This window comes from Populus alba, chromosome 18 (assembly GCF_005239225.2).
Source record: "Populus alba chromosome 18, ASM523922v2, whole genome shotgun sequence".
In the NCBI taxonomy this organism is placed as follows: Eukaryota; Viridiplantae; Streptophyta; class Magnoliopsida; order Malpighiales; family Salicaceae; genus Populus; species Populus alba.
This window is the reverse complement of record NC_133301.1, coordinates 5,894,282-5,908,580: the sequence shown is the minus strand read 5'-3', so window position 1 is coordinate 5,908,580 and position 14,299 is coordinate 5,894,282.

Genomic DNA, 14,299 nt, shown 5'->3' with positions numbered 1-14,299 from the left:
AGCTTCTATAATATCATTTCGTGGCACCCTAAGTGCTTGCCTCGGTTGGGGTTGCAAATTATTTCTTTGCATCCTTTGCATAAGGGTATTCAACTGTTCACAAATTCCAGTCATCTCATCCCGAATCTTAGCATGAGATCGTTGTAAGCCCATGACCTGTGCTTGTTCCAAACTTAACCCTCTTGGCAAATCTTCTTTATCTCCAGCCATAGTTAAGTCTGTCAACCTCAATTCCAGCAAACCTTTCTTCTTCTTCTTCTTCTTCTTGTTTTTGGCTCCTGTCTTAGATCGCAAATGATGCTCTGATACCAGATGATGTGCAGTGAATGATTTGAAAATCAGCAACAATGATTCTAACGAAAATGGATGAAGGATGGGTCTGGTTGTGTTGTCTTTCTTTTGGTATTTAGGCTGAATTGTAGTGATTTAAGGTAAATAAGATGGAGGATAGACTAGAATGATACTTTGATAAGTCGATCTGGACGCCATAAAGATCAATCTAGGATTTCGATGCCACACTCTTTGTGATTGAAGAGTGATAAGTCAGGTAGGGTTCTTCACAAAACAAATTTGGAAGAACAACTCTTAATTCTCTTAATTAAGTTTTCAAATCTTAGCCAAAAGTGTTTATTTCATATTCTGATACATATTTATCTTTGAAACATCCCTCCAAAGTTAAGTGAATTCAACATGACAGAAGTCAAGCCTAAAAACTAGACTTTTAATAAAGCAAGTAGACAAATTTAACTAACACACGTTTTTTTTTACATTTCTAAAACACATGCAGACGAAATTTAAAACAGCCATAACTTTTGACACAAAAGTCCAATGCAATCATGGTTGGACAATATAGAAAGATCACGTTCTGAACTTGAATTTTACCTATATAAATCTTGTTTTCACATGCATTGGATGACTTCAAATTCGGGTTCAAATCCATCTACTGTTCTGACCGTAAACAACATCAATTCCTTCACTTGCATTATCAATCCAAATACAAGTAGCCCAGCATGAAAAAAAAAACCACTAAGGGCTTTTCCCATCTCGAAGTTCCAATTGTAGGCAAATAAGCATCCTTGAACCAATTTCAAACTGATTTGCTAATTTTTAACTCCGACGCAGCTTCAATCATTGCAATTTGATTCGTCAAGGCTCGTTGTAGTTGTTTCGCTCTCGCTCTTGTCATTGGACCATCTGAATCCTCTTGCATATTAGATTCAGCTTTACGAGATGGATTATAATTCCCATGATGCACATCAATCTCAAAGCATGTTCAATTAGACTATTAAGCCTTGCTACTTAAAAAAAAAAATACTTTCCAACTTTTTTTTTGTATTGGGCTTTCAACTGTGCTCTTTCTTCATTTTTCATTTGTTTTTTTTAGTGAGTGTTATAGGTGCAACTTAATAAAGGACCTATATTTCAATATGCTAAATGAGAATCATGCAATTATGCAAAGTAAATATAAGATGAAAAAATGATGATGTTAGCAACAAGAAAGATGCATATTAGATATGGACTCACCCTTCATGAGATGAAAATGGTCGTTATTAATGGATTTTAGGAACCTGGTATCATTATCTTGCAAACAAAAGGATCCTTGTCTAATATTGCTTAAGTTTTAGTTTTAGTTTTTGATAGCCCTTCGGCTTCTAATTCAGGACAGCTTCTTTTCATCAATTGTAACAACTTAGATTCTTGTAAAATTTTCATATGTGAAGGCTATTTTCCACGTAATGGTCTTGGAATTCAAGATGCCATATGTTGGGCTTGTTATAATGAGATTATACAGGGTACAACGTAATAGATAAGTTCTAATCATTAAGTGTATTAAGGGGTAGGTTACTATCCAATCTTAAAAGGTCTCTTGTATACTCAGTGATTGTCATTGAAAGTCCATATAAAGTTTATAAGGAGTGTGAGGATAGAGGCCATAAATAATATCATATCGACATAACAACCACTTCTAAGTAAACAATTAAGTGAGAATTGGATGATTTCACGAGTCTTGCTCGGGCTAAGGATGTTAGGGTACCATTACTTCTCTACCTATCTTAAAATTTAGGGTGTGTGCTCTTAAAAGTAATGCATGATGATATAAACATGAATGCATGCTAAAATGGTAGGAGAGAAAAAATAGACAAATAGGCACAACAAACAAGATGGTAATAAAAAGATATAAAAAAAACAAATCTTAGTCCTAAGTCCCCAATGAAGTCGCTATTTTATCGCACCCGACATTACGATAACCTTTAAAAATTATGAGAGAAAAAATAGACATTTGACATCTTATTCATATATGAAAAAAGTCTTGTTTATGGAGTCGTTACCTAGTATTATAGTTAGTAGGAACTCTAACTGGTCTTTAAAGATTCTATGACAAGAAACTGGTTATACTAGAAGAAAGATACTATCATTCTTAAAACGTTATACCTTAGGTAGGTTGTATTATTGGTTTTGTCTTATATTAATATGGGTTATTTCGCTATGTTATAAATAGTTTGTTTATAATATTTCTGACTCTAACATTATTAAATATCAAGTTTGATATTTTTTCCTCGGGCATTAGTAAATATTGTGATTGATAATTCTGACTTTAACATCAATAATTATTGAGATTGATATTTTTAACTCTAACATTAATAAATATAGAGGATGATGATGAATATTAAAAATAATAAGTTGTTGTGGATCCATTAGAAAGATTTGGAATTAGGTTCTAAAATAAACATTAAATCCACAAGAATGGTAAAATAAGCTTCGGACTCACATGAATGAATCGGTTTCAAACCTTTTATTTAAAAGAAATGGTTTTATGGATTTTTTAGTATATTAACTCAAACATCATTTTATTTAGGTAAAAGTCAAAGCTCCTACGTATCACAAAATGTTTTTTTAACTAAAAATGATAAAATAATGTTTTTGTAAAATGTTAAACATGCAAAAGTATTTTTAAAATTTTTTTTTCAATTTTTTTACAGGAATTACAAGTTGATGCAAATATATTTTTTATAAATTTTGTAAAACTTCATCATAATGCAATTTTTTTTAAAAAAAATTATTATATTTTATTTATTTATTCTAACACTTGTTAAGAATTAAAATCACGCATCACACAAATACCCATTTTTTCATTGATTTAAAGTGTTTAGTATACAGATGTAATTAGCTTTATATATATATATATATATATATATATATATATATATATAATCCACTAAAAAAAACATGCATTTTTTATTTTAAAAAAATATAATTTATATTTTAAAAAAATTATACCTTTTAAAAAAATCAACCTTTTACCAGACACATTTCATCACACTCACAATTAAACATTTACAATGTACAATGTACAATCACAAGCAAACACATAGCAAAATAAATCCTTCCAAGCTCCAAAATACACCTTCAATGGTGGGCTGAAAAAAACAAAACTGCCAGAATTAACGAGAGGATCGCCGGAACAGTGGCAGTGTACGGTGGCGCGTGGGAGACACGCTCACCATGGTTGTTAGTGCGTGGGATGACGCTCCAATGAGACGCGTGACGGTGGGGATCAAAAACATCTCCCTCTGCTGGTCATTTTTATACCGGCGATGACAACAACAATCTGAAATGAGATATCAAAGTTTTTTTTTTTTGGTTTTTTATTTTCTCTTTACTAGATGTTCTCCTTTTCCATCTTTTTGTCGACCTATTTCTAGTGTTGGCTGATGTCGGTGGCTAGTGTGGAGGTGTGCTGGTCGATGGTTGAGGCTGAGAAAGGTGACAGTCGAGGCTGAGAAAGGTGACAGTCGAGGCTGGATTGTGGCTGGTGCAGAGAATCTCGTGATGGGGCAAAGCTGTCATGGTGGAGATGGGTAGAAGAAGAAATTGAGGTCGCTGGCTGAGATAAGAGGCTGCTATGCTGGTGGAGAAGGCATTGTCGTTGGTGAGAGAAAGAGCGTTGATCACGATTGGAATCAATGGGGCTGCTGTAAAATGGAAGAGAAATACATTGTAGAGGCTAGCAATTTGGGGCTAATTTCGGAGCTATTTAGGGGCTGATTTCAGGCTGAAAAATGGAGAAAATGGTGTCTGCCATGAGGGGTAGATGAAGTGGACGGCTAAGGCAGCGCCGTTATTTGCTGGTTGTTGTGGAAATTGCGATGGCTGGAAGTGAAGAGGATGAGGGTGCTGGTGTGGTGTTTGTATATGTGGTGATGTGTATGGCCGTTGGAAATGACTGCTTGTGGGGAGGAGCTGGTGAGGTGATGGATCGATTCTGGTGGGAGGCTTGGTTTGGTCAGCCATGGGTGGTGGAGGTTCTTGCACAGTGGATTAAGGGGGGGCTGGTGAGTGGGAAAACATGGGAATGAGGAATGACTTTTTTTTATTTGTTTATTTTTTCTTTTATCTGTATTTTATGATAATATTTATAATAGTCTCAAATCCTAAACAAATACAAAATTATTATTTTTCAAATTTAAATTTTATTCAAATCTGAAAATCAAATTTTAAAAATAAATTTATATATGAAGTGTTTAAATAAAATATATTATAATCTCTAGTTTTTTTATACGTTGATGAATCGCGCCTCTAAATAAATTAAATAAATATTATTACTTGATCTTTTAATTTTTAAATATTAACCCTTTAAAAAGAAATTATTGAAGTAAAAAGAGAGTAAAATTTAGGTTACGACATCACTCATACGAAATTCCTCATTCTTACACAAATATTTGCAATGCTATTAGATGATTTTTTTTAGTTTTGATCATATTTATTTATTTTTTCTTTTGATAATTCGGTTTCTTCAAACCAAAACAGTTTTGAAATGTTGCTAATTTTATTATTTACGAGCTTTTATGTTACTAATTAGAGTAAAATAAGGGAAATTAAAATGATAATGAAAATATTCATTTAGTTTGACATCTTTTATTCAAGTCTTGTCATGAACTTTACGAAGAGGTGATAAATAGATATATTTGTGTTCAATCAGCTTCGTTTGTGGAACAGTGGAAGCATCACAAGACAGGTGCTAGAAGGTCTTTTACACGTGTGGATGTGTTTTTTTTTTTTTTTTTTAAATAGTATTTTCCATATATTTTTATTTTCTTTAAAAAGAATTCAAGTTTATGGACACCAGTTATACAAAATAGAGAAATTACATATTGTTTAGCTTTTTTTTTTTTTTTAAAAAAAAGCAATTCTAGATTTTTGATTTAAGCTCGTTTATTTATTTGAAGTTTTGTATTTATGGTGCAAAAAAATACAATAAGATATTTAGTAATACATCAAATAATATTTTTTATTATGAAATTTATTAAAAAAATTAAATTTAAAACGTAATTTTTGAGAAGCAGTTTTTACATGCTTTTGTAATTAAGTTTTGTTAAACTCCTTTTGTTTTAGCATTTCAAAAGTACTTTTGAAAAAATTATTTTTTTACTTTAAATTAATATTTTTTTATGTTTTTAGATTATTTTTGATGCCCTAATATAAAAAATAATTTTAAAAAAATAAAAATAAATTATTTTGATGTATTTCCAAGTAAAAAACACTTTGAAAAGCAATCACAACTACCAAATATTATATATATATTTTTTACTATACATAAACTTCAGCTATAATTTTTACAAAATACATATCTAAATCCAACTACCCATATTTAATTATATTTTTTAAAAATTTATTATTTTTAAATTACAGCACACGAAACTATCTCGAAAACAAACAAACTTAATTGTTTGCGTTTCGTTGGGCACGGTTTTTGATTCCAAGGATGGTTTTCAAGAAAGAAAATAAATATATTCAAAAGTCGATGCAAATACGCAAGACGAGTCAAACTCAACGCAACAATATCAATTAGCTAAATGAGTTGTTAAGTTCCATAGTCGAATTCGCAAAGTTTTAAGACAAGATAGTCGGATGCATGAACAGAACAAAGTCAATAGGAGGTGGGGGTCAGACACGTCTACTGAACAAACAGCAACAAAGGAGAAAGCGGAGCTGCCGGAAAACAACATATTTCCAGCATGCATGCGAGGCTACCGATCCTCCGAGCATATTAGGTGGGGATGATAAGCCAGGTCATCAGCCTTGAATCTGTTCTCCATCGTTAGCAGTAGAGTAGCAGTAGATGAATAGAATCAGTTATAACTGAATATCTGTTATAACAGTTATAACAGATATTCAGTTACAACAGCTGGCACACGTAACTGCCTTTCAGTTACACCAGCTGTTGTTAACATTAAGCAATGTAATGCATGTATAAATAGTGGCTCTCCTGTGACTGCTAAGAATGCGAAAAATAATATACAGAGAGATTGCATCAGCTTCATCTTGCTTATCACTTTTATCTTGGTATCAGAGCTTCCAAAAGATCCAGAAATGGCATCGCTTCCCACCCAGTCTTCATCTGCTGCATCTCTTCCTTCTGCACAAACCACAACAACAATGCCCATACCTTCTTATCAAATGATGAATCACTCACTTCCTGTGAAACTTGATCGCACCAACTACATTCTTTGGCGTTCACAAGTTGACAATGTGATCTTTGCCAATGGTTTTGAAGACTTTATAGATGGAATGTCTATCTGTCCAGAGAAGGAACTAAGTCCAGGGGTGTTTAATCCAGCTTTCATTGCATGGAGGCGACAGGATCGCACAATCCTTAGCTGGATATACTCCTCGCTCACTCCACCAATCATGGCACAGATCATAGGTCACAATTCTTCTCACTGTGCATGGAAGGCACTGGAGAAGACCTTCTCATCATCCTCAAGAGCTAGGATAATGCAATTAAGACTGGAACTACAGTCCACGAAGAAAGGATCTATGACTATGATAGATTATATCATGAAAGTTAAGGCAGCTGCAGATAGCCTAGCTGCCATTGGAGAACCAGTTTCTGAGCAGGATCAAGTTATGAATCTCCTTGGAGGTCTTGGATCAGACTACAATGCAGTAGTCACTGCAATTAACATTAGAGATGACAAAATCTCTATTGAAGCTGTTCATAGCATGCTTCTAGCCTTCGAACAGCGTCTTGAGCAACAAAGCTCAATAGAACAAATTTCGAACATAACTGCCAATTATGCATCCTCCTCTGGCAACAGAAGCAATGGCAGAACATACACTGTAAATCGAGGCCAGCATTACACTCCTAACACCAATAACTACAGAGGTCGCAATAGAGGAGGAAGATATCGACAAATTGGAAGGTATAGTTCGAACAATTCTGAAATTGGAAGGTATAGTTCGAACAATTCTGAGAAACCACAATGCCAGCTATGTGGAAAGTTTGGGCATACAGCTCAGGCCTGTTATCACAGATTTGATATCTCCTATCAAAGTCCTCAGAACAGTGGAAATTCTTCTCCCATCCCTGGTAATCAAACCTCTATTCCTGCTATGGTAGCCTCTTCTAATAATGTTGCAGATGATCCTTGGTACCTTGACTCTGGCGCCAGTCATCACCTAACTCAGAATGAAGAGAATCTCATTGATTCCTCAGCTTACAATGGGAAAGATAAGATTACAGTTGGAAATGGTAAGCATCTCACCATTTCCAACACTGGCTCCACATGTCTACTTACAAATTCTCATGATTTTCAACTCAAGAAAGTTTATCATGTCCCATTTATCTCAGCCAACTTAATCAGTGTTGCTAAGTTCTGCTCAGACAATAATGCATTAATTGAGTTTCGGTCTAATAGCTTCTTTGTGAAGGATCTACATACAATGGAGGTGCTTGCTCGCGGCAGACTTGAGAATGGCCTTTATCGATTTCCAGTATTGAAGAACAAGAAATTAGCTTATGTTGGTGTTCATAAGCCTTCTGCTTTTCATTCATTTCATTCTCGTCCAGTGGATAATAAGGTGGTGTTATGGCATCACAGACTAGGACATGTTACTACTGAGATTGTAACTAAAGTTCTGCAACGTTGTAATATTTCTTGTGGAAGAAATAAAGCTACTGTGTGTTCTCCCTGTCAACTTGCTAAAAGCCATAGATTGCCCACTAATCTCTCATTTTCTCGAGCATCCAAACCACTGGAACTTGTTCACACTGACATCTGGGGACCTGCTTCTGTCAAAGCCACATCTGGTGCCAAATATTTCATCTTGTTCCTAGATGACTACTCCAGATATACTTGGTTCTACCCTTTACACACAAAGGATCAAGCCCTGCCTACATTTAAGCAGTTTAAACTGCAAGTTGAGAATCAATTTGAGACTAGAATCAAGTGCATACAGTCTGATAATGGTGGTGAGTTCAAGTGTTTCGTGACTTTCCTTCAACAGTCTGGCATTCTCCATCGTTTCTCTTGTCCCTACAACTCAGCACAAAATGGCAGAGTTGAGCGAAAGCATAGGCATGTGGTCGAGACTGGGTTAGCATTGTTGGCTCATGCAGCTTTACCAATGTCCTTTTGGCAATATGCTTTCCAGACAGCTACTTTTCTCATCAATCGAATGCCTAGCCAGGTACTCAGTCATGCCTCACCATTTTTCACTCTATTTCACAAAGAACCAGATTATAAACTTCTTAAAGTATTTGGTTGTTTGTGTTATCCATTCATTCGACCATACAATCACCACAAATTGCAGTATAGATCTGTCCAGTGCACTTTTCTTGGCTATAGTCTCACTCACAAAGGCTATTTATGCCTTGATGCTACCACTGGCCGGGCATATATTACTCCTCATGTTGTGTTTGATGAACACAAATTTCCTCTGGCTCAATCTTCTTTCTCAGCACCTGATGTCTCAGATGAAGTTTTTTCCCCAGCCATCATAAACACTCCAATTCCAGACATTCCTCCACTCACACCTTCTATTTTGCCAAACATTAATCCCAGTTCCGATTCCACAAGCAGTTCTGCACCTACTCCTACTTCTAGTATTTCTCCTGAGTTGCTTGATACTACTCCTTCTTCTGCTTCTTCTCCAATTCCCCGCATGACCACAAGACTAATGCGTGGTATCACCAAGAAGAAGCCTATTTTTGATCTCTCTGCTGTAAAAGTCTCAGAACCGACTACTCTTAAACAAGCTCTCACTAATCCACACTGGACTCAAGCTATGGATCTGGAAATGGCTGCATTACATCACAATCACACATGGGATCTTGTTCCACAGCCTTTAGATGTTAATATCATTGGTTGTAAGTGGGTATACAAGCTCAAACACAAGTCTGATGGGAGCATAGACAGGTATAAAGCCAGGCTTGTGGCTAAAGGGTATAATCAAACTCATGGTCTTGATTACTTTGAAACTTTTAGCCCTGTTGTTAAATCTGCGACTATTCGAATTATTCTGACTCTTGCTCTCAGTTTCAAGTGGGAGCTGCGTCAACTTGATGTGCAAAATGCATTTCTCAATGGTGATCTTCAGGAGCAGGTGTTCATGGTTCAGCCTCCTGGTTATGTTGACATTAACTTTCCTCACAAAGTGTGTAGGTTGAACAAAGCCATCTATGGCCTGAAACAAGCCCCACGGGCATGGTTTCAACGCCTCAGTTCTGCTCTTCTCCAATGGGGTTTCCACAGTTCCAGAACTGACAGTTCCATGTTCATTCACTTTGGCCATTCCTCCACTCTCATTGTTCTTATCTATGTAGATGATATCATCATCACTGGCAGTTCATCCACACAGATCTCCTCACTCATTGCTAAACTCAATTCTGTGTTTGCATTAAGAGATTTAGGCAAGCTATCCTATTTTCTTGGGCTTGAGGTTACTTATCATAATGACTCCATCACCCTCAGTCAGAGCAAATATGTTGCTGATCTTCTTCATCGCACTGCCATGTTCGATACCAAGCCAGCACCCACACCTGGTGCGGTTGGGAAGAACTTATCCAAATTTGATGGTGCTCCTCTACCTGATGCTACTCACTATCGCAGTGTTGTAGGTGCTCTTCAGTACCTAACCATGACCAGGCCTGACATTGCCTTTGCTGTTAACAAGGCATGTCAATTCATGCAACAACCCACTTCTGCTCACTGGTTTTCTGTTAAAAGAATCCTTCGTTACCTTAAGGGTACTTTGCATGATGGCTTACTATTGAATCCCTCCAGTCACTTGACATTAGAAGGTTTCAGTGATGCTGATTGGGGAGGCCAGCCGGATGATCGACGCAGTACCAGTGGCTATCTGGTTTATCTAGGTGGCAACCTAGTCTCCTGGTCTTCTTCTAAACAAAAAGTGGTATCACGAAGCAGTGCAGAGTCTGAATATCGTGGTCTTGCTTTTGCTACTGCTGAAATCATTTGGATGCAAGCTCTGCTGAAAGAACTCTGTGTTCCTCTTCCTGTTATTCCTCTTCTTTGGTATGATAACCTCAGTGCTTATCATCTGGCCAAAAATCCCGTGTTTCATGCTAGAACCAAGCACATCGAAATTGATCTTCATTTCATCCGTGATCAAGTCACTCAGGGTAAGCTTCAGTTGCAATTTATTCCTACTGCAGAACAACCGGCTGATCTCCTGACAAAGCATCTTACAAGTTCAAAGTTCTTATCTCTCAAAACTCAGCTGTGTATCATTCCCAGACCTTTTCACTTGAGGGGGGATGATAAGCCAGGTCATCAGCCTTGAATCTGTTCTCCATCGTTAGCAGTAGAGTAGCAGTAGATGAATAGAATCAGTTATAACTGAATATCTGTTATAACAGTTATAACAGATATTCAGTTACAACAGCTGGCACACGTAACTGCCTTTCAGTTACACCAGCTGTTGTTAACATTAAGCAATGTAATGCATGTATAAATAGTGGCTCTCCTGTGACTGCTAAGAATGCGAAAAATAATATACAGAGAGATTGCATCAGCTTCATCTTGCTTATCACTTTTATCTGGGGAAGCCGTCACAGAAAGATGAAACGTGAGCCTCTCACGAAGAGAAAAAATCAGGGCACCTTCATCCATCTTCGCATTACCTTGCACTAACAAAAACAATAATAAATCCATAATTATGTCGTTGATGATATACAAAAAGGAATGAAAAAAGTGCCTTTTTCTGAAGCTAGGAAGATCTCCCGAGTCATCCTTGAGATCTCCTAAGACTCTCTTGTCACCTATTTCAAGGGAAAATTACAGAGCACCAATGAGTAGGAAATACAAACGCAGGGTAATATCAACGATATATCTTATATATATACATCAAGCATTTAAATATAGAGGAACAAAGGAGTACTTAATTTAATGGAAAATATAAATATGCACGAGGTCCATAGCCAAACTGCACGTAAAGGATTATCGAATAAAAAATCATGGTACTCTAGTTAAGAAGCTGGTGAGGACAATGGTGGAAGAGAGCAATTGTGGGCACATCTAAGTACCATGGTTTCCAACACAGATTGACAAAACAGGTTAAGTCATCGATCAAACCAGATCCAAAGCTACCTACCTCAGCAGCAGCAGCAGCAACAACAACAAAAATATTAGGGCACCCAGATCAAACATCTTTCTTGTTTCCTCGATGAACTAGCATCATAAATTCCTGGTTCCCTGTAAATATTAAGAAACCACAAACTGTAGCAGCAACTGTAAAATTAGGGACCATGACAATATCAAAGTATTTTTGTGGCTTTGAAACTTGAACCAGATATCGTCATTAATGGACTTGGAATATGGAGACACTCAAGTACATTGATGATCGAGTGGTAAAAAATGATTAGCACCAAATTCCATGAAGTAGCTTTGTATTCCCTTAACACGATAAGCTGCTAGAATTTTGGTTTTTAGATTTTATTTTTTATCGAGTTGTTAAGAGGTAATTTTTAAAAATTTGTGTGTTAAAACTTTTTTTTCTTAGAAAGCTTTAAAGATGAATTCTTTATTGACATAGGGCTAATTAGAGATGGCAAACATGGGTTATATATTGCAATATTTATATCCAAACTCTATCTTAATAAAATTTTTTTATCTCAACCTGATTGGGCATGAACCAAACCCAATCCAATCGGGTTTTGAGTATTCATTAGATATCTTTCAGTATTTACAGTTTATCTATTAGGTATTCATTAGATATTCATATCAAACCCCATCGCGGACCATTGTGACTGTAAATGTTGTGTATGTAAAGATGAATGGACAAATTTGACTTCTAGACTTTCAGATGGTCATTGCAATTTAACATCCATCCAACTCAGGCATCTGAATATCCAAAATAAGGATTTGGAAAGAAGATGCAGCTTGGCCAAGAGCACCAAGGCTTTCAAACCCAGATGCAACAATAGCAACATGTCAACCTGGCTTCTCAAGTAGTTTCTAAGTCACAGCTTTGTTGAAATCATCAGCATCAGCTAATCGAACTTCCAAGCCTCTGGAAATAGAGTTGGAATGAGGGTGCTCTAAATATTCTTTGGATTCAAAGATTGAATACAATGGATGCTCAAAGTTGAAATGCAAGAACAAATCCCGTGCTTTCAGCAAAACCTTGAGAGTTGGGCACTATCTAGATCTTACCTCGCTTCAACTACCAAATATAAGGGGGTGGGCTTCATCATTTTAGGGAGAATGCATGCTTGGCAGTGATATGCGGGAAGTGTGAATTGTTTCGGCATACTCTCTAGTTTATCTTCAAATATATATTGGGGTATAAATGTAATTTTAAAAAACATTAATACCATGTCCATACTTCTTGCCGGACTCCGGTAGAGTTTCAAATTGTGCGAAGTAATATCCATACCCTATTTGAATCTGACTTTTTCACTTCAAGTATTACCTATCTGATTTGACAAATAAAATTTATATCCATTTAAATAAATTTAAATCGATATCTATTAGGTTTGAATAAAATTATCATCCCTGAACAATCTTACATCTTTGAGGGTTGAACTTTCATATTGTGCCGTCTAACTAATCTTAAATTTTGTTTTTTTTTTAATCATGCTTTTTGATAATGCACATCTTTTTTTCCAAATTCCTATCAATTATATAGCAAGTAGGTAATCGAATGCTTCCACTATTTCCCCCCTACCAAGAGTCAGCATTCCATATTGTCAAGTCAAATAGAGATATTAATGTTCTTCAAAGAATCGCATCAGAGGGACTGTCCTATGCAAAGAAGCATATGCACGATAAAAAAACAATATCTCTGGATTTTGAAATCCATTCTAATGGTAAATAGTGGAACCTTTCTATAGTTATATTTTGTTTCCATGATCTGTAAGTGCACTTGAAAAGTCCATGCTTGAAGTGGTCTAGATCTAGATAAATACCTAGGAGTGGTCTCCAGAATTAAGATACAGTTTAAGACTCCAAGATTATCGATTAGACAACGTGCTTAATGTTAGTACTTCCATGCTCTAAAATTTTGTATGGCTGGTTTTCAAAATTTCAGTTTTAAGTCTGTTTTATGTAAGATTACTTAGGTTGGCGACATGAATATAGTTTTATCTTGACATCCAAAATCAAATGACTAGTTTTTCATGTGGTTAGAAACGAAGGAAAGAATGTCCTTGTGGATGTGCTGGAATTTATAATGCTCATGTTGCTACATGACTGTATGCCAAGGTTTTTTTTAAAAAAAAATAATTAATATGAGTGTCCGAAGTAGCTTGCATGTATCTCGATTAATTTTATGGGTCCTGAAGTTAATAATTATATAAATTTCTAGTGGTTCTGAGATTTGTATAACTTGAATTAGTGATTTCTAGAAAGTAAATCTATAACCTGACTAGTTGAGTTATACTTTTTAGAGTTGGATGTCAAGGATGAGCTGAGCTCCTTCTGTTTCTATTTTTATCAGGCTTCCTTCTGGGCATGAGCTTTGTGATGTGCAGGGACAAGTCATGTATATTATTTGCACTGCAAGTTCCATATCTAGGTTACTAGTTTAGCGCATCTTATGTTGAAATTTTGCATGTGATCGGTGAAACACTTAAATCTTGTCTACTATTTGTATCTGTGTAGCATGCTGCTGCTATTACGCATCCATGTTAAAGATTTGCTTCAGACATGTTGCGTTCATGTCAACTAAATTACTGGTTTTATTGCTTCAAGGCTGGTGCACTTGACAAGCTGGAGGCTTTTACAAGCTTTAATGGACCAGATTTTTATGTACTTTCAAGAAACACCTCAAAGATCAAACTGACTTGGACTCCATGAAAAGTTCTAGGGGCTGTCTCCTTTTATTAGTTTTACCTCCTTAGAAAATTAACCTAGCCCCTCCCCTGCTCCTTTAATACCTAATATGCAGAAATCCAAAAAATAACATAAGTATCTAAATTAACACAACAAATAAGATCAGAAAAATGAGCTAAGTGCCTTTAAACTGTATTTGTTTTCTGGCAAACAAAGCAAGA